We start from the raw sequence: 21,123 nt of genomic DNA on the forward strand, positions 1-21,123 counted from the left end.
AAGAAAAAAAAAAAGAAATAATCTAAATAAATATATAATCAATTCCAATTGATCAGCATCACTAACCCAGGGGCAGAGTATATAAACACTTTTATTTACTTAACAAAAATGAATAGAATAATTTGTGCTGATTTAATTTTTAATTAAAATGAAGAAGCCAGGGTTAATGTTTTGTAGTGCACAGCTTTTTGAAGCATGATACTGATAAAGCATGTTCCCCCCCACCCTCGCCACTCTATTTAAGAAGGGCTGACTTAATGTGTTATTGAACTCACAATGTCTGTTCTTATGAACAAACATTTATCCTCATTAATGTTACTTTCAGAGCTTTCGAGTCATTCTTTTTGACCGATAAAGATTTTATACTGATTATTAATGATGGATTAAACTGCAATAATGCTTTGACTTTGACAGCCCTACTTTTTTATATTTTTTATTTTTGGGGGGGGTTTTGGGGGATTTTTTTATACTATTCAATCGTTTAATGATAATTATTTCAAATATATATTGATAATTAATGTTAAACATTTTGGGGATGTGTATTGTAGGTCCAAACATTAGGGACACCCTTTATGAGACTTGAATCATCTTTGGTGGCGGTCTCAAAGAGTGTGTGTGTAACGCAGTTAAAAATGCACTCTATTCATATTTCTAAACGTTTTAATTTTGTGGTATTTGTGTGAATTTTAACTCAAAGCGTTCTATATTTTTGTAAGATTTGTGCTTTTACTGTGCTCCTTCCTGTCATTGCGTACCCTGCCAGGCTTCCGTAGTTTCATGTGGCTTCTGAAGCTCCTCCCTTTCCGCCCCACTTTGCTACGTGCAATGCAGAAAGTGAATTGTGTTCAAATTGGCGTCGTGCTGTGAGTCGTTGTCTAACAAAAAGGAACGGTTTGTTTTTTGTAACCCTTGCCCTATATTGTTTACTGTTATGTACTCTTAATATATAAAGTGTTTTTGTGTTGTTTTAACTGCTACTTTGAGCGCTACAAGCGTTTCTTTCGAGTCACACGTTTTGGCGCAATTTGTTTGAAAAAAAAAGCGGTCCTCTTTGATGTCACGTGACCACATTACGTAACCTGTGTCCTGTTGGTAAAATGTCTTATTTTTTTTACGGTTAGGAAGCAGAGCGGCACAAGGAGTAACAGAGAAGGAGTTTATGTGATGTTTACTTCATGTTCAGGTATGTGTAACACTTTAAAAGTGTAATTCATCTTGCCTGTATTTTACTCTTTCCCCACGCAGTTCTTTATTTTGGCCGCTAGTCGGCAGTGTTTTCTTTTTGCATCTTGCATTGAGTCAATGTTTGATATAATGCAAGGGTGTCAAACTCGTTTTCATTGAGGGCCACATGGCAGTTATGGTTGCCCTCAGATGGCCGCGTTTAACAATGAGTACTGTATTTTCCGCACTACAAGGCGCACCTTCAATGAATGGCATATTTTAAAACTTTGTTCATATATAAGGCGCACCGCATTATAAGGCGCATAGAATAGATGCTACAGTTGAGGCTGGGGTTACGTTATGCATCCATTAGACGCATCCAACCTTTACCACTCAAAGAGCCATTTTGACCCGTTTCACAAATTAAAGAAAACAATGGGAGCCACAAAACTCTTTTGAAATTTAAAATGAAATAACACTACATACAAAGTTTTTTTTTGCTTTGTGCTATGTATAAACCAGGGGTCTCAGACACGCGGCCCACACCTTAATATGAAAATTTAATGTTAGTACGGCCCGCGAGTTTTATATGAATGGCGCTTGACAGCGTCATACTTGCCAACCCTCCCGATTTTTCCGGGAGACTCCCGAATTTCAGGGCAACTATTCTCTCGAATGTCTGCTGATTTCCACCCAAACAACAATAATAAGGGCGTGCCGGGATGACACAGCACCCTGTATTAAACAGCATGCCAGCCCAGTCTGCAGACACACACACGAGTGACTGCAACGCATACTTGGTCAACAGCCATACAGATCATACTGAGGGTGGCGATACAAACAACTTTAACACTCTTACTAATATGCGCCACACTGTGTGAACCCACACCAAACAAGAATGACAAACACATTTCGGGAGAACATCCACACCGTAACACAACAGAACAAATACCCAGAATCCCATGCATCCCTAACTCTTCCGGGCGACATTATACACCTCCGCTACCACCAAACCCTGCCCCCCACACATCAACACCCCCCCACTCCATTAAAAATGTACGGTCAGACACTTTGATTTGATCGCCTCGTGTACACAAGGTTATTGATCTTTGGCAGCTGTCAATCATTCATCTACCCCCATTTTATTATTTTATACAATTGTATAATTAATTGATATCCCTCTTTTATTAGGGGAAATAATATTTTAAATCAGATGTTGCAGTTGTTTCTTATGATATATGTTCATATTTTCTTATGTGGACTATCTTACTAAACTTCAATCTGCATAATAAATAATATTACCATATTCAACTGTATACACAATTCTATAATTGCATTCTAATATATAACCGTGCGTCGGTTGAGGTGGGCGGGGGTGTATAACATAGCCCGGAAGAGTTAGGTATGCATGGGATTCTGGGTATTTTTTATGTTGTGTTACGGTGCGGATGTTCTCCCGAAATGTGTTTGTCATTCTTGTTTGGTGTGGGTTCACAGTGTGGCGCATATTAGAAAGAGTGTTAAAGTTGTTTATATCGCCACCCTCAGTGTGATCTGTATGGCTGTTGAGTAAGTATGCCTTGCTGTCACTTGCGTATGTAAGCAGAGGCCGTATATACAACATGTGACTGGGCCGGCACGCTGTTTGTATGATGAAAAAGCGGACGTGATGACATGTTGTAGAGGACGCTAAAGGCGGTGCCATCACGGCACGCCCTCAATATCGTTGTCCGGGTGAAAATCGGTGAATGTTTGCCCCGGGAGATTTCCGGGAGAGGCACTGAAATCCGGTCTCCCGGAAAAATCGGGAGGGTCGGGAAGTCTGCAGCTGAGCCGCATCAGAGTGGTCAAAGAGCCGTATGCGGCTCCGGAGCCGCGGGTTGCCAAACCCTGCATTAGATGGAGCTGCGCTAAAGGGAATGTCAACAAAACAGTCAGATAGGTCAGTCAAACTTTATTAATAGATTACAAACCAGCGTTCTGACAACTATGTTCACTCCCAAAATGAATAAACAGCTGTTTTATTATTTCCCCCGAGGTAAAGTCAGTGACGTGGTGTTTTGTTTATCTTTTAACAACAGCAAGGTATAACACGTAGTGCAACATTTATATCACATAGTGGAGGGGAACTTTTCCCTGATTCAATAAACACGTAAAAAACAGTCTGATACTGTTACGGTAAATCAAACGTTAGCGCAATCACAATATAGTAACATTCGAAATAGTGCAGAGCAATAACAACAGTGTTTCCCACACATTCATTTATTTGTGGCGGCCCGCCACGAAAGAATTATGTCCGCCACAAATGGATTTTTCGGCTTTTGACTCGCTCGACCGCTCATAAAAGCAATGGGACTGTCTGTGAATGTTGCTTGTAGTTACACCTCCGGTGCAGTAGGTGGCGGTATGCATTGTAACTCCGCCAATAGCACTTAATTCACCTGGTGGGCCAGAAGAAGAAGAGGGACGGACGGACGGGACCAAAATACTCGCCGGCTACTTTTCATAATGATGGCGCTTCCTACGTTTCTACCTCAAACGTCCAAAAGCTGCTGAAAGCCTTGATCCAGGATGCCATGGGGAAAAAAAACTGAAATAGTGCCTTTTGGCGATAGTTAGCAGCTTGGTGGCTCATAGCCGGCTAGCTAACGCTTGCTAGCGTGGTAGCATTGCTTCATTTTTACAGGTGTTATAGGTAGATAGGTTATAGCTGCATCGCTCGCGGCTCGTCATATATTTAATGTTAATCTGCGATTTCACCGAGCGTTTCACTGACGGTTTCGCCTGACGCTGCTTCATTAACACCGCCGCTGTTTGACTCGGTCACCTGTTTTCATACCGACGAGCTAACGTGTCCAGGTTATAACCCTGTTGTCAATAAACACACATGGACTGAAGCTAAATTGTCCACTGTCCACTGCAGCATGTGAATGCAATGAAAAGAATAAAATCTGAGCCAACCAGCTGTTAAAATGTTGTCCAGGTTAATGTTTTATTAAAGGCCCTTCATTTCAAGATTTCAACTGTGATTGGGCTTTAAACAGGTGGCTGACCTGTTCAGATGGGTGTAACTGCTACTGGTCAAATAATGTGAAATAGCATTTAATTTTACATGTATGCAATGCCATTTAAATGTAATTATAGATAATAATAATAATAATAAATACTGTGTAGTGTTGTAAATAGTCAACGGGAAGGATTCTAGTAAGATATAAGCCATGAGCACTACACAGCCAGAAAAAAACCTAGGCAGGACAAGTAAAAATATTGGGGCAAGTAGATTTGAGAAGTCGGGCAAGTAGAAAAAAAAAACCTTAACGTTGAACCCTGCATGTGTTGAGCTGCTGGTTAGACGGCACTGTACATAGAGCGCTTCTGCTCGTTAGTAATAAATTCTAATGTTGGATGTTCACTCCTTCACACAGATTAGTATAGAAAAATATTTTCAACGGCCGAAAAGGGCTGGACTTGGAGAGGAGGTAGGCCTACAGTCCGGACCACAGGTGCGACCTGTTCAGCAGGAGGAGGAGGAGGAGGTTGACTGACTGTGGCAGGACACCTCTGCCTCTGTTTCACTTCATGTTGCTGGTAAATAATATGGTTGTAGTAGTAGGCTAAAGTTAAATTATTTAGTATTCACTAATTAAAGGGGCAGAGCTTTAAGAGACATTTTAGCTTTTATATTTTATAAGATATATTTTTTGTAAGAACCACAATTAATAAATATATTTCAGTGAATCACTAATTGTTCAAATCTGTATATAAATATGTACATAAAATGTTGTAATTATATTCCAACTCCGCGTTCTTCTTGGTCATCGCCGCTGCCCCCCCGCCGACCACACCACCACAAATAGATGCCTGTCCTGTGGGAAACACTGAACAATATATCAATAACTCAACGTTGCTCAAACGTTAATGTCACACAACACAACACACAAAATAAACATGTAAAGCTCACTTTATGAAGTTATTCCTCATCCACGAATCCCTCAAATTCTTCTTCAGTGTCTGAATTAAACAGTTTGGCGACGGCATCCAAGATGTCCGTCTCGTCGAAGTCGTCATTAATGGAGTCAGTGTCGCTGCTGCTCTATTCCCGTCTTCTACTGCGTGACTGATCGTCTTACGTTTAAGCTCTGCGTCGTAAGCGTGTCTCTTAATAGGAGCCATTTTGGGGTCTTTACATAAACAAACAAATGGAAATGAAACGGCACGCCTCGTGCAGTCATATATCCCAGCATGCACCGCGCGCTTCTTCTTCTTCTACGGGGGCGGCTGCTTACTTCTTCTACGGGGGAAAATGAAGTCGGTGGCTGCTTACCGTAGTTGCGATTGATTGATTGAAACTTTTACCTGTTGGAGGCTCAATATTGGTCCATATGTAAGGCGCACTGTCAGCTTTTGACAAAATTGGAGGTTTGTAGGTGCGCCTTATAGTGCGGAAAATACGGTAATATATTTTTTTCATAAGCTGCAAAAAAATATTTATAAATTTTACTTTAAAAACTGGCAGCTCAGTCTCCAGAATTTTACAGTAAAAGCAGTGGGTTTTTATAGCCATACTTGCCAACCCTCCCGAATTTTCCGGGAGACTCCCGAAATTCAGCACTTCTCCCGAAAACCTCCCGGGACAAATATTCTCCCGAAAATCTCCCGATTTTCAGTCGGAGCTGGAGGCCACGCCCCCTCCAGCTCCATGCGGACCTGAGTGAGGACAGCCTTTTTTCAGGACGGGAGGACAACAGGGTGACAAGAACTAAATCATCCAGACTAGAGACAAATTGTATTATTATGTTTATCTTACCAAAAAATAAATATATTTATTAATTTAAAAAAAACGTTTTTATTATATTTTGCTAAAAACATCAAAATGAATTGTATTTTTTTTTTGTATTTTTTCTGACTCCTTATTACATCCAGCCATAGAACTAAAATAAACATATTTGAAATAATTAATTTTAAATGATCATAATAATTCATTTAAAATGACCATATTTAATTATTAAAATAATTGCTTGTTTATCAACAACTTTAGCATTTTATTCATTACATTTTGAAGCTCTCAGAAGCCAAGTTATGTTATATTCCTTAAGATTTATTTATGCAAGTTTGAAGTATCAATTATCCAAACAAAGTTTTGTTTGCATATTTTCAGGATGTAGATTATATATATATATATATATATATATGTATGAAATACTTGACTTGGTGAATTCTAGTTGTCAATATACTCTTAACCACGCCCCCAACCACGCCCCACCCCATCCCTGACCACGCCCCCCGAAATCGGAGGTCTCAAGGTTGGCAAGTATGTTTATAGCATATACAAAAATGGAATGGAAAAACAATACCTGTTCAAGCAACCAAGCTGCCAGTTTTTGTTTTTTTTACCATAAAATCTTGTTGTTTTTATTTGTTTGTTTTTTAATGTTTTAGTATCTTACTGTATATGGAAAAAAACAGTACCAAACTTGATTTTACGGTAAAAAACTCAGTCGGCGAAATTGAACCGTAAAATCTATTGTCAATTTTACAGTCTACAATTTGATTGATACTTTGTTTTGAAATCATAAGTCAAGCAGATATTTAAGTACAGTAGTTATCTTTAGTTTAACAGAAAATATTTTTGGAATACATGATAATATAATACCGTATTTTTCGGACTATAAGTCGCTCCGGAGTATACGTCGCACGGGCTGAAAATGCACAATAAAGAAGAAGACAAACATATATACGTCCCACTGGAGTATAAGTCGGATTTTTGGGGGAAATTTATTTGATAAAATCCAACACCAAGAATAGACATTAGAAAGGCAATTTAAAATAAATAAAGAATAGTGAACAACAGGCTGAATAAGTGTACGTTATATGAGGCATAAATAACCAACTGAGAACGTGCCTGGTATGTTAACGCAACACATCATGGCAAGAGTCATTCAAATAACTATAACATATAGAACATGCTAAACGTTTACCAAACAATCTGTCACTCCCGATCGCTAAATCCCATGAAATCTTCCTCCACGGTGTCGCTCCTGGTATGCGCCGCTAGAGTCCATTCTTTTTGCTGCTCGATCGCCGTTTTCTGGTGCATATTTCACTACGTCCAGCTTGTAATCTGCAGTATATGATTTCCTTTTCGGTGCCATTTTAGTTCAGTCCTTCTCAGTTTTTATAAGTTACCGCCAATGTTGCTGTGATCTATTTTAATAGCTCCGGCAGTAGCGTATAGCATATAGCAGTTAGCATTCCAAAACCCACAATGCACTTCTGCCATGACCCGCCCCAACCGAATTCTTATTGGTTGGCGTGTTAGTGACGATTGCTGACGTGTGTGTGACGATTGCGGACATTTTCTTTGTCGCTCACGCGAATGAGATAAATAATATTATTTGATATTTTACGGTAATATGTTAATAATTTCACACATAAGTCGCTCCGGAGTATACGTCGCACCCACGGCCAAACTATGAAAAAAACCTCGACTTATAGTCCAAAAAATACGGTACTTTGATTTCGATAATATAGAATTTTAAAAGATATGAAATTGCATGCAGTACATTATTTGTAATGTCAAAAGGGAAAGAACAAATATATTTAGTAAGAAAAGATTCAGCATTTTATTAACACATATTATTTCCAGGCTTTCGCGGGCCACAAAAATAATGTGGCGGGCCAGATTTGGCCCCCGGGCCTTGAGTTTGACATATATATAGGAGGTGGAACGATTGAAAGGAAAGATCCAAGAATTCAATCGCGTTGAACGACCACACGTTGCTCCCCAGCAGCACAGTCAGAGGAACAACCTGCATCCTTTCCTTCTTATTAACGCAACTTTCCATTATTTATCTCCTTTTTAGCTTCAAAAGACAAACCCACATTTAGTTTTGACACACGGAAGTTTCTGAAGGGTGTTACCCAGGGCTCCATCTTAGAGCCACTCACTTTACATGAGTAGTAGCAATGAAGGTCAACATTGATATTGCAATAAATTGTGGTATTTGGTTTTTTTTAACCATATATCGATTTTTATTGTCTTAAAATATATATATATATATATATTTTTATAATGTGTATTTCTTCTAAATGTTAAAACTTTTTTTTTTTTTTTTGCTACTTGCAATAAGGAAGCAGAGTGGTACAAGGAGTCACTGAGAATGAGTTAATGTGATTTTTACTTCATTTTCAGAATAAAACCTCCTGTAAAGAAGTCCATTGTGTGACCGCGGTCTGCAAACCCATCACAAGTACAGACCCGTTACGTGTTTGTGTGTTATTACACCAAATTCCATTAAAAGTAGTTAAGCAGTGTTTTTACGAGTTTGATAGTAAGGTAATAACATTTTGTGGAGCAGCAATGAGGTTTCCCTTTCACTAATCATCAGTTCATTCATGCCGCGCGTGCAGGTGACATCTTCTTTTCATTCGTAACATTCCAGGTCAGCATTCCACCCCCATTAACACTTTTTTTTTTTTTGTTCGAGCAATGGCCACCAGGGGGCGTCCGGGTGTCATCGCGTTCAAGTCAAAATGTGCTACCGAGGCGAAAGTGACCACTCAGTTTTCCTGCTGTTGCTTTGATGAAAACAAGAGCTGGTTCCTCTCCTTGGAGAAACAATTCAGTCTTTTCTTGTCGCTTTGTCAGCTGCTTCTTTTGCGCCCCGGGCAATACTGTGTGTGTGTCTGTGTGTCTGTGCGTGCGTGTGCACTCAGAAGCCTTTGTGATGAAACATGCTCTTGCGTGTCTTTGTGAAAGCCGGATCGGAACACGACTAAACAGGTTCTTTTCAGGCTTGTGCGTCTTTGACCGTGACCATGAGTTTCCACGTTACTGGGGGGGGGTAAAAAAAAGACTTTTTCATACTTTCTAAAATGTGCAACCTTCAATTTCCTAACACTGCAATTACACACACACCGCTTCGCCACAGCCGCCATTGTCAAGCGCTTTGATCCAAAGTCAGAGGCAGAAGTGGAACCATTGAAACAACAAAGAAGAATACGACTTTAATCACTACGATTGATTACACATTCTTCCCAGGTTTTTGTTGATTCACTTGACTTTTACTCAACACAGCGCTTTATTAAACAGATGCAAATCAGTCAAAGTTTTCTTAGGGTGTTCCCCAGGGCGCCGTCTTAGAACCCCACACGTTTAGTCCTGCTTTATTAGTCTTGGAATTCCTTTTTTATTGTCATTCAAATTTGAACTTGACAGAACAGATAAGAACGAGATTTTGTTGCATTAGCTCGTTGTGGTGCAGGACAAAAGAGCAATAAGGTGCAGATATAAATGAATAGATTACTGTACAGATAAATATATTGCACTTTTGCATATGTATGTTATATTGTCTTTATATTCCAGCGAGTTAATCCGTTTTTGGAGGGAATTGAGGGGATTATTATGATGCGTTCAAGAGTCTTATGGCCTGAGGGAAGAAGCTGTTACAGAGGTTCTGCTACAGAGTCTGCAGAACCTCTTTCTAGAGTCCAGCAGTGAAGGCAGTCCTTGGTGGGGGTGGGAGGAGTCTCTACAGATTTTCTGAGCTGTGGTCAGGCAGCAGCTTTTTGCGATTTCCTGGATAGGAGGAAGATATATACAGTGTTATATATGAAGCCCTACAGTTGTTTTTGTGACTGTTGTTGCTGAACTGTTGTCGTGAAGAGAGCTGATACAACTCTTTCCATGTTCGATACGATACCGATATTGGGGCCGTAATTATTAGCCACTACCAACATCGATCAGCGGGAATCATGCATACGTCCATTATTTTGTGGTGTGGAATGTTAGACAAGCTTTGATCAAGTGAAGCTAGTTAAACTAATAACAATGGTATGTATGAAAAACACTCATTTGTTATTAACCGTCCTATGCTGTATTCAGTGATATAACTTAGTACTTGACACATGCTAACTTTTTTAGCCAATTATAACTCTGTCCTTGACGCATTCTAATTGTTGGCATGCTAACGTCAGTGTATCGACACCAAGATCGCCCCCTGGTGGCGGAAAATTATACCGTCATAACTTCCGTCTGCATGCTCCGATATTCCTGAAATTTTGGACGGTGGATTTCTTAATCTGTACTACTTCTGTAACAATCCTCTGGTTTTCAACCTCAGATCCCAAAGGAAGGACCTTTCCAAACCTCCCGTTCAGATCCTCGTCCACATGCTAACTTTTTTAGCCATTTATAACTCTGTCCTTGACGCATTCTAATTGTTGGCTTGCTAACGTCAGACTATCGACACCAAGATCGCCCCCTGGTGGCGGAAAATTATACCGTCATAACTTCCGTCCGCATGCTCCGATATTCCTGAAATTTTGGACGGTGGAGCGTGGCATGGTGAAACGACGTGACTGCACCCGCCGACTCGCGTGAACCCATAGTTGCACTTAGGTGCTGCTTGCAGCTTTCATGCTCTCTTGAATCCTTTCTTAACGTATGAAAAGACCCTCACTGCAGCGCCTGCATGCTGTTAGCCACAATAAGGTCAACAATTCCTGGTGTTCATGGCGTACTTGAACAGAACATGAAGCATAAAAGCACAGTAATCGTTAGTATTGTAATTTGTGCAGAAAGTGAAAGGAGCACAACGCTGGGGGTGCGCACTTTGGACGTTCAAGTACTCAAAGGAAACACTCGGGCAAATTCCAGGTGGACTTTTTCAAAAACGTCTCTCGTTGCTGCCTGAATGCACCGTGATGCGTTCGTGCAGGCGGGCCAGCAGGAGGTGGCCTCGAAATCACCTCAGGCGCACCTTTTATGTCTCCTATTGCGTCCTTAAACAATGAGCGCATTCAAAAGGTATAAACAATAACACAATTCTGGGAAATAAAAAAGTAACATCCCGGAATCGTTTTTCAAAAGGAAGTTGTGAGCGTGACGAGCGCTGCCAAAGCAGCCGGCTTGTGGAAAAAGGAATGAATTAATGAAATGTGCTGATTAAAATTTGAGCAACCACAGACTTGTTGTCGGTTCACTTTTTATTCCCTCCCAAATGTATGCTTTTTGACTTTTTTAAACCGAGGTTTGAATTATTGTTTCATTCCATTGCTGGAATCCATCAATCAAACTTTAATTGTAAAGCACTTTTTGTACATTAAAGATGTCGCACACAACAGAACTTACCTTGGCCCCGCCCACTCATAGTTCACGGAAAATCCCAAAAGAGCAGCTCAAACCGTGCGAGGAATACAATGGAAATCGTTCAAAGCTAGGCTAACGAGATACATTTTAAGTATAAAAACACAAAAATTTGGGCCTCATTTTGTACAAACACCAAAAACCAGTGAAGTTGTCACTTTGTGTAAATAAAAACAGAATACAATGATTTGCAAATCCTTTTCACCTTATATTCAATTGAATAGACTGCAAAGACAAGATATTTAACGTTCGAAAAGGTAAACTTTGTTATTTTTTGCAAATATTAGCTCATTTGGAATTTGATGCCTGCAGCATGTTTCAAAAAAGCTGGCACAAGTGGCAAAAAAGACTGAGAAAGTTGAGGAATGCTCATCAAACACTTATTTGGAACATTCCACAGGTGAACAGGCTAATTGGGAACAGGTGGGTGCCATGATTGGGTATAAAAGCAGCTTCCATGAAATGCTCAGTCATTCACAAACAAGGATGGGGCGAGGGTCACCACTTTGTGAACAAATGCGTGAGGAAATTGTCGAACAGTTTAAGAACAACATTTCTCAATGAGCTATTGCAATGAATTTAGGGATTTCACCATCTACGGTCTGTAATATCATCAAAAGGTTCAGAGAATCTGGAGAAATCACTCTACGTAAGCGGCAAGGCCCGTGAACTTCGATCCCTCAGGCGCATCACCAAGCAACCTCAGTGTGTAAAGGATATCACCACATGGGCTCAGGAACACTTCAGAAAACCACTGTCTGTAACTACAGTGGGACGCTACATCTGTAAGTGCTGGGCCCGAGCTTATCTAATATGGACTGATGCAAAGTGGAAAAGTGTTCTGTGGTCTGACGGGTCCACAATTCAAATTGTTTTTGGAAACTGTGGACGTCGTGTCCTTTCGGACAAAAGAGGAAAAGAACCATCCAGACTGTTATAGGCGCAAAGTTCAAAAGCCAGCATCTGTGATGGTATGGGGGTGTATTAGTGCCCAAGGCATGGGTAACTTACACATCTGTGAAGGCACCATTAATGCTGAAAGGTACATACAGGTTTTGGAGCAACATTGTTGTCATCCAAGCAATGTCTTTTTCATGGACGCCCCTGCTTATTTCAGCAAGACAATGCCAAGCCGTGTGTTACAACAGCGTGGCTTCATAGTAAAAGAGTGCGGGTACTAGACTGGCCTGTAGTCCAGACCTGTCTCCCATTGAAAATGTGTGGCGCATTATGAAGCCTAAAATACCACAATGGAGACAACTTAAGCTGTACATCAAGCAATAATGGGAAATAATTCCACCTGAAAAGCTTCAAAAATTGATCTCCTCAGTTCCCAAACGTTTACTGAGTGTTGTTAAAAGGAAAGGCCATGTAACACAGTGGTAAAAAGGCCCCTGTGCCAACTTTTTTGCAATGTGTTGCTGCCATTAAATTCTAAGTTAATGATTATTTGCAAAAAAATGAAGTTTCTCAGTTTGAACATTAAATATCCTGTCTTTGCAGTCTATTCAATTGAATATAAGTTGAAAAGGATTCGCAAATTATTATATTCTGTTTTTATTTACGAATTACACCATGTGCCAACTTCACTGGTTTAGGGTTTTGTAATTACTAACAGCACTTGTCGGATTTTGTCGGATTTTGTCCGATGTTCAAGGCACACAATAGAAGTTACCTTGGCCCCGCCCACTCATAGTTTACATAAAACAAAAGAGCAATCTTAATCCGTGCAAGAAATAAAATGGAATTAAAACAAAGCTAGGCTAACGAGATACATTTTAAGTGTAAAAACACAAACTTTTGGGCCCCATTTTGTAATTACTAACATATCAAAGCCTTTGTTGTCGGATTTTGAACGATTGAAAGGAAAGATCCAAGAATTAAATCGCGTTGAACGACCACACGTTGCTCCCCAGCAGCACAGTCAGAGGAACAAACCGCATCCTTTCCTTCTTATTAACGCAACTTTCCATTATTTAGCTCCTTTTTAGCTTCAAAAGACAAACCCACATTTAGTTTTGACACACGGAAGTTTCTAAAGGGTGTACCCCAGGACTCCCATCTTAGAGCCACTCACTTTACATGAGTAGTAGCAGTGAAGGTCAACATTGATATTGCAATAAATTGTGGTATTTTTTTTTTTTTTTTACTAATGTCGATTTTTATTGTCTTAAAATATATATATATATATATATATATATATATATATATATATATATATATATATATATATATATATATATATATATATATATATATATATATATATATATTTTAAGACAATAAAAATCGACATTAGTAAAAAAAAAAAAAAAAGATTTAAAAAAAATAAAAAATAAAAACTGGAACAGCCAAATAGCTAGAACTAGTATGCATATATCTATAAAAAAAGGCTTTTTTAAAAAGAAGGGTTTTTAAGCCTTTTTTAAAGGCATCCACAGTCTGTGGTGCCCTCAGGTGGTCAGGGAGAGCGTTCCACAGACTGGGAGCAGCGGAGCAGAAAGCCCGGTCTCCCATATATATATATATATATATACATATATATATATATATATATATATATATATATATGTATATATATATATATATATATATGGGAGACCGGGCTTTCTGCTCCGCTGCTCCCAGTCTGTGGAACGCTCTCCCTGACCACCTGAGGGCACCACAGACTGTGGATGCCTTTAAAAAAGGCTTAAAAACCCTTCTTTTTAAAAAAGCCTTTTTTTATAGATATATGCATACTAGTTCTAGCTATTTGGCTGTTCCAGTTTTTATTTTTTATTTTTTTTAAATCTTTTTTTTTTTTTTTTTTTTTTTTTTTTTAATACACTGTAGCACTTTGAGGTTGTTTACACACTGTAAAGTGCTTTTTACAAATAACATCTATTATATATATATTTATATAATTATTATTTTTTTTTCATTTTTAGGACTGATTGTATTCAAGGACAAGTTGCGCACCTCCGCTACGCAAAGTGTGGAAGTACTGCTCCCCCGCAGTTCGACAAGTGAACGGTTAGTAATTAGTAGATTTTCTTTTTTATATATTAAGTTCCAACTTGATACACTCCTGGTAGAATTGCAATTAATGGAAAATATTTCACATATAATTTAAAATACCATTTTTTGCTGTTTGTCCAATGAGTTGGTTCCAGGTTCGATCCCCGCTTCCGCCATTCTAGTCACTGCCGTTGTGTCCTTGGGCAAGACACTTCACCCACCTGCTCCCAGTGCCACCCACACTGGTTTCAATGTAACTTAGATATTGGGTTTCACTATGTAAAAGCGCTTTGAGTCACTAGAGAAAAGCGCTATATAAATATAATTCACTTCACTTTCTTAACCGTACGGCTGCTGTCATACACTTTTTCACCACTTGTGGCAGTAATGCTTCCGTCTGTTGACTGACCCACAATATTTATCAAGTAGTTTTTTTTGTTAGAAGTTATTTATTTTAGAACTGCATCATTTAACGTCAATGGATTTTTCCCGCCGCCGCTAACACACACCTCAGTTCTTCAGCCGGCTTAATAATGTCACACACACACTTTCCCCTCGGCTGCCCCTCTGAGACCCCCTTCTCCATTAACGGACCGCTGCAGCACGCCTTCTCATTTAGAAACTCACACACACTGAAGTGAGCGTCTCTGAGGACTTGTGGGAGGCAGCAGAATTGAATTTGTTTTCATGATCAGTGTCATGGAGTCAGCCAGTTGTTAAAGGAGCACATGAAGAATCACACTTGTAGAGCTAAGTATTTCATTAGGGTCAAAGAAAGACTGGTGCGTGTTGACAAAGCGTAGTCATCGTGTCTTATTTGATGGAGCCGTGAGTTGCACTGAAAGAAGAGAAAGGCTGTAAGGAAGAACATTTGCCACTTGTTCTTTCCTACTGTAAATCCAAAACCAGAAAGTTGCAAATATTTTCATGAACATAGAATTATGCAGAAATACATTCTGACTGAATTATTAATACATGATCAAGTAGGAAAAAGGTTAAATGAAGGCAAGCAGTAGATTAGATGTAAAAAGAAGGTATAGAAGTAGGTAAAAAAGGTAAAAGAAAGTAAAAAAGAAGGTAAACTAAGGTGAAAAAGAAGGTGGGGTGTGGGTAAAAAAAAGAAGTACCGTATTTTTCGGACTATAAGTCGCAGTTTTTTTCATAGTTTTTTCATTTCTTTCATAGTGCGACTTATACTCAGGAGCGACTTATGTGTGAAATTATTAAAGGGGAACATTATCACAATTTCAGAAGGGTTAAAAACCATTAAAAATCAGTTCCCAGTGGCTTATTTTATTTTTCGAAGTTTTTTTCAAATATTTACCCATCACGCAATATCCCTAAAAAAAAAGCTTCAAAGTGCCTGATTTTAACCATCGTTAAATACACCCGTCCATTTTCCTGTGACGTCACATAGTGAAGCCAACACAAACAACATGGCGCATAGAACAGCAAGCTATAGCGACATTAGCTCGGATTCAGACTCGGATTTCAGCGGCTTAAGCGATTCAACAGATTATGCATGTATTGAAACGGATGGTTGTAGTGTGGAGGCAGGTAGCGAAAACGAAATTGAAGAAGAAACTGAAGCTATTGAGCCATATCGGTTTGAACCGTATACAAGCGAAACCGACGAAAACGACACGACAGCCAGCGACACGGGAGAAAGCAAGGACGAATTCGGCAATCACCTTCTAACCAACGATTGGTATGTGTTTGTTTGGCATTAAAGGAAACTAACAACTATGAACTAGGTTTACAGCATATGAAATACATTTGGCAACAACATGCACTTTAAGAGTGCAGACAGCCCAATTTTCATCAATTAATATATTCTGTAGACATACCCTCATCCGCTCATCAGCAGGCCAGGGAAGCTAGGGTCAATATTCTTCTCTTGATCATCTTTGGTGGCATAAGGGACGGTGTGAGCCAAGACATCCAAGGGGTTTAGCTCGCTCGTCTGCGGGAACAAACTGCCGCCATTGCTTGCCGTGCTACCGAGGTCCTTTGTCCCTGAATTGCTCACACACTCCGGCAGATTCAATGGGGGTCTGGCAGCAGATTTCTTTGACTTTATCGTTGGAAATGCATCTGCTTTGAGTGTCGCAGGATATCCACACATTCTTGCCATCTCTGTCGTAGCATAGCTTTCGTCGGTAAAGTGTGCGGAACAAACGTCCAATTTCTTGCCACTTTCGCATCTTTGGGCCACTGGTGCAACTTGAATCCGTCCCTGTTCGTGTTGTTACACCCTCCGACAACACATCGACGAGGCATGATGTCTCCAAGGTACGGAAAACAGTCGAAAAAACGGAAAATAACAGAGCTGATTTGACTCGGTGTTTGAGAAAATGGCGGATTGCTTCCCGATGTGACGTCACGTTGTGACGTCATCGCTCCGAGAGCGAATATTAGAAAGGCGTTTAATTCGCCGAAATTCACCCATTTAGAGTTTGGAAATCGGTTAAAAAAATATATGGTCTTTTTTCTGCAACATCGAGGTATATATTGACGCTTACATAGGTCTGGTGATAATGTTCCCCTTTAACAAATTACCGTAAAATATCAAATCATTTTATTTAGCTCATTCACGTAAGAGACTAGACGTATAAGATTTCATGGGATTTAGCGATTAGGAGTGACAGATTGTTTGGTAAACGTATAGCATGTTCTATATGTTATAGTTATTTGAATGACTCTTACCATAATATGTTACGTTAACATACCAGGCACGTTCTCAGTTGGTTATTTATGCCTCATATAACGTACACTTATTCAGCCTGTTGTTCACTATTCTTTATTTTACATTGCCTTTCAAATGTCTATTCTTGGTGTTGGCTTTTATCAAATACATTTCCCCCAAAAATGCGACTTAAACTCCAGTGCGACTTATATATGTTTTTTTCCTTCTTTATTATGCATTTTCGGCCGGTGCAACTTATACTCCGAAAAATACGGTAGGGGAAATAAAGTAGTAAGGAGGGGAAATAAGGTAACAAGGTAACCGAAAGTAAGAAGGTAATTTATAAATAAAAGGTTGAAAAGACAGTGGGAACATAAGGTAAGAAGTTTAAAAGAAGATAAGAAGTAGGTCAAATAAAGGAAGAAGAAGATAGATGAATTGTTAAAATTAGGTAAGAAGTTGGTAAAATAAGGTAAGAATTACGCAAAAGAAGGTGAGGTGTGGATACAAAGGTGAGAAGTAGGGGAAATAAGGTGTGGGTAAAAAGGTGAGAAGTAGGGAAAATAAGGTGTGGGTAAAAAGGTGAAAAGTAGTGGAAATAAGGTGTGGGTAAAAAGGTGAGAAGTAGGGGAAATAAGGTGTGTGTAAAAAGGTGAGAAGTAGGGGAAATAAGGTAACAAAGTAGCCGAAAGTAAGGAGGTAATAAATAAATACAAGGTTGAAAAGAAGGTAAGACGGTGGGAAAATAAGGTAAAAAGTAAATAAATAAATGATAAATGGGTTGTACTTGTATAGCGCTTTTCTACCTTCAAGGTACTCAAAGCGCTTTGACACTACTTCCACATTTACCCATTCACACACTGATGCAGGGAGCTGCCATGCAAGGCGCTAACCAGCACCCATCAGGAGCAAGGGTGAAGTGTCTTGCTCAGGACACAACGGACATGATGAGGTTGGTACTAGGTGGGGATTGAACCAGGGACCCTCGGTCAAATAAAGTAAGAAGAAGATAGATAGAATGTTCAAATTATGTAAGAAATAGGTCAAATAAGGTAAGAATTAGGCAAAAGAAGGTGAGGTGTGGGTAAAAAGGTGAGAAGTAGGGGAAATAAGGTGTGGGTAAAAAGTTGAGAAATAGGGGAAATAGGGTAACAAGGTAGCCGAAAGTAAGGAGGCAATACATAACTAAAAAAATTGAAAAGAATGTAAGACGGTGGGAAAATAAGGTAAGAAGTAAGTCAAATAAAGTAAGAAGAAGATAGATAAAATGTTAAAATTAGGTAAGAGGTAGGTAAAATAAGGTAAGAATTAGGCAAAAGAACATAAGGTGTGGGTTAAAAAAAACTTAAGGTGAAATAAAGAAAAAAGGTAATTAGACAGTAAAATGAGGTAAACATTAGGTAAGAAGAAGGTAAACAAAGACAATAATAGGGTAACATAAGGTAAAAAACATTAAAAAGAAGGTAAGATATAGGTCAGAGAAGATGAAAAGAAGTTAAGAATAGGTCAAAGAAAGTAAATCGTTCACAAAAGAAGGCAAAAAAGTAGGTTAAAGAAGGTAGGAAGTAGATAAAAGATAAAATAAGGTAAGAAGTAGTTAAAATAAGCTAAAAGAAGGTTAAAAAAATGTAAGTAAAATATTTAAAAGGTAGAAGAAGATGAGACCTAGATAAAAGGTAAACAGGTCAAATAAGGTAAAAAAAAGTTACATAGGTAAAAGAAGGTAAAAAAATGTATTAAAGAGGTAATAAAAGGAAGATAAAGTCAAACAAGGTTTAAAAATGGTAAAAAAAAAAAAAGGTAAGAAATAGATAAAAGGAGGTAAAACGTAGGTTGAAGATAGTAAGAAGTAGATGCCAGGTCCAAGGAGGTAAAAAAAAGAAAAAGAAAAGGTAAGACAGGTAAAAAGAAGGTAAGGAGTAGATAAAAGGTGACATAGGGTAAGAAGTTACTCAAAGTGAGTAAAATAAGTTAAACAAGTGGATTAAAGAAGGTGAGAAGTAGGTAAGAATTAATTTAAGGAAGGCAACAAGTAGATAATAGAAGGTAAAAGAATTTAAAAAATAAAGTAGAAGTATGCAAAAAGTTATGAAATGAAGGCAAAGGAAGGTAAGTAAGAAGCAGGTAAAAGGTGAAATAAGTTTTAGTCTTGGTGTTTAGTTTGCCTGCGACTATTCGCCCACACCTTGTTTGCTCGTAAAGACGTCGGAGAAAATGCTTGGCAAAGTGTCAGAGCCAAAATTCTTACCTTCTTCCTTCCTACGGGGGAAAAAAAATCACTAAGTAAAAATGTCAACCCAATCATTGGGTTTTACACTGCAGTCAAGACTTGTGGTGCTGATTGTCAATTGACTGTCAATTGTGTTAAAAACACGTCAATTGTGAAAGGCCAGTTTTTTACAGTGAAAACAAACTTGTACAGTATATTGAGGGAGATTAGGATTGGATTTGCTGAAAAAAGTGCTCCTAATCTCCGCTCATCACGTGGATTAAATACACCTGTCATCTCCTCAGCAAAGTGATTGTAGACCTACACAAGACCGGACGACGAGAGCCGGGCAATTGAGAAAATAAGAGAAAAACATGCAAGAGAATAAAAGTAATGAAGTCGTAGAAACGTCGTGTCCGCACTCTGGCACCGGAGCATGAAAGGACCCCAGGACGCGTCTGCGATTACCAAACAAAGATGACATTTGCCTGACGATAAAATTGGACGCTCACCTGAGCGCGAGGCGTCTCCATTTGTCTCCATCAACACTCTGACTCGCTTTCCCCTCCGGAGCGCCGACAAGGCAGAGCCATCTTTGGCGGGCGGTAATGGCCCCTCATTGTTGGCGCTATTCATGATTGAAAAGAAAATGGACTCCTTTTTGATGTGATAAATGTGTCTATTACTGCATTTGCACACAAAATGTTGGTGGAAATGACAGTGGAGTGTCAGAGCTCACGGGGGAAAATACATGCGCAGGAAACATTGATTGGAGCTGAAATATGAATACACTACGTCAAATTACTTTTTTTTTTCTTTCCCCTCTGCAGGAACTCGGCGCATGAAAGGCCTTGAGAGCCTCAATTGTAAGACTATATAAAAAAGGTTAAATATCTGAATAGCTGCCGCGCCAACCATTCTCTGCGGTTAAAGAACACTAACAACTGTTTGCCTCGTCATAAAAGGAATTTTCTCTTTTCAAAAACCTGTCAAAGACGTCCACGTCGCTGTCTTTGTGCGGCCTAAAGTGTCACTGCTGAAGGACACACTAACATATATATATATATATATATATATATATATATATATATATATATATATATATTAATATATATATATATATATATATTTTAATATATATATATATATATATTTAAATTCATATGTATATACATGTACAAAACCCAAAACCAGTGAAGTTGACATGTTGTGTAATTCGTAAATAAAAACAGAATACAATGATTTGCAAATCCTTTTCAATTTGTATTGAATTGAATAGACTGCAAAGACAATATATTTAATGTTTGAACGGAGAAACTTCTATTTTTTTTTGCAAATAATCATTAACTTAGAATTTAATGGCAGCAACACATTGCAAAAAAGTTGTCACAGGGGCATTTTTACCACTGTGTTACATGGCCTTTCCTTTTAACAACACTCAGTAAACGATTGGGAACTGAGGAGACCAATTTTTGCAGCTTTTCAGGTGGAATTCTTTCCCATTCTTGCTTGATGTACAGCTTAAGTTGTTCAACAGTTCGGGGGTCTTCGTTGTGGTATTTTAGGCTTCATATTGCGCCACACATTTTCAATGGGAGACAGGTCTGGACTACAGGCAGGCCAGTCTAGTACCCGCACTCTTTTACTACGAAGCCACGCTGTTGTAACACGTGACTTGGCATTGTCTTGCTGAAATAAGCAGGGGCGTCCATGATAACGTTGCTTGGATGGCAACATATGTTGCTCCAAAACCTGTATGTACCTTTCAGCATTAATGGTGCTGTCACAGATGTGTAAGTTACCCATGCTTTGGGCACTAATACACCCCCATATCATCACAGATGCTGGCTTTTCAACTTTGCGCCTAGAACAATCCGGATGGTTCTTTTCCTCTTTGTTCTGGAGGACACAACGTAC

The 21,123-nt window shown here is 39.0% G+C and overlaps 1 protein-coding gene across 1 annotated transcript in view; it reads left to right on the plus strand.

The window, feature by feature from the left end:
* The first annotated feature begins 835 nt into the window (after window positions 1-835).
* Window positions 836-21,123, plus strand: part of LOC133572097 (ethanolamine kinase 2) — a 68,839-nt gene continuing 48,551 nt past the window's right edge. The window contains exons 1-2 of the mRNA XM_061924793.1: window positions 836-1,183; window positions 14,242-14,326. The gene's annotated coding sequence lies outside the window, so the exon portion shown is untranslated. The remainder of the gene's footprint in view (window positions 1,184-14,241; window positions 14,327-21,123) is intronic.

Source organism: Nerophis lumbriciformis, linkage group LG29 (genome assembly GCF_033978685.3).
Source record: "Nerophis lumbriciformis linkage group LG29, RoL_Nlum_v2.1, whole genome shotgun sequence".
Classification (NCBI taxonomy): Eukaryota; Metazoa; Chordata; class Actinopteri; order Syngnathiformes; family Syngnathidae; genus Nerophis; species Nerophis lumbriciformis.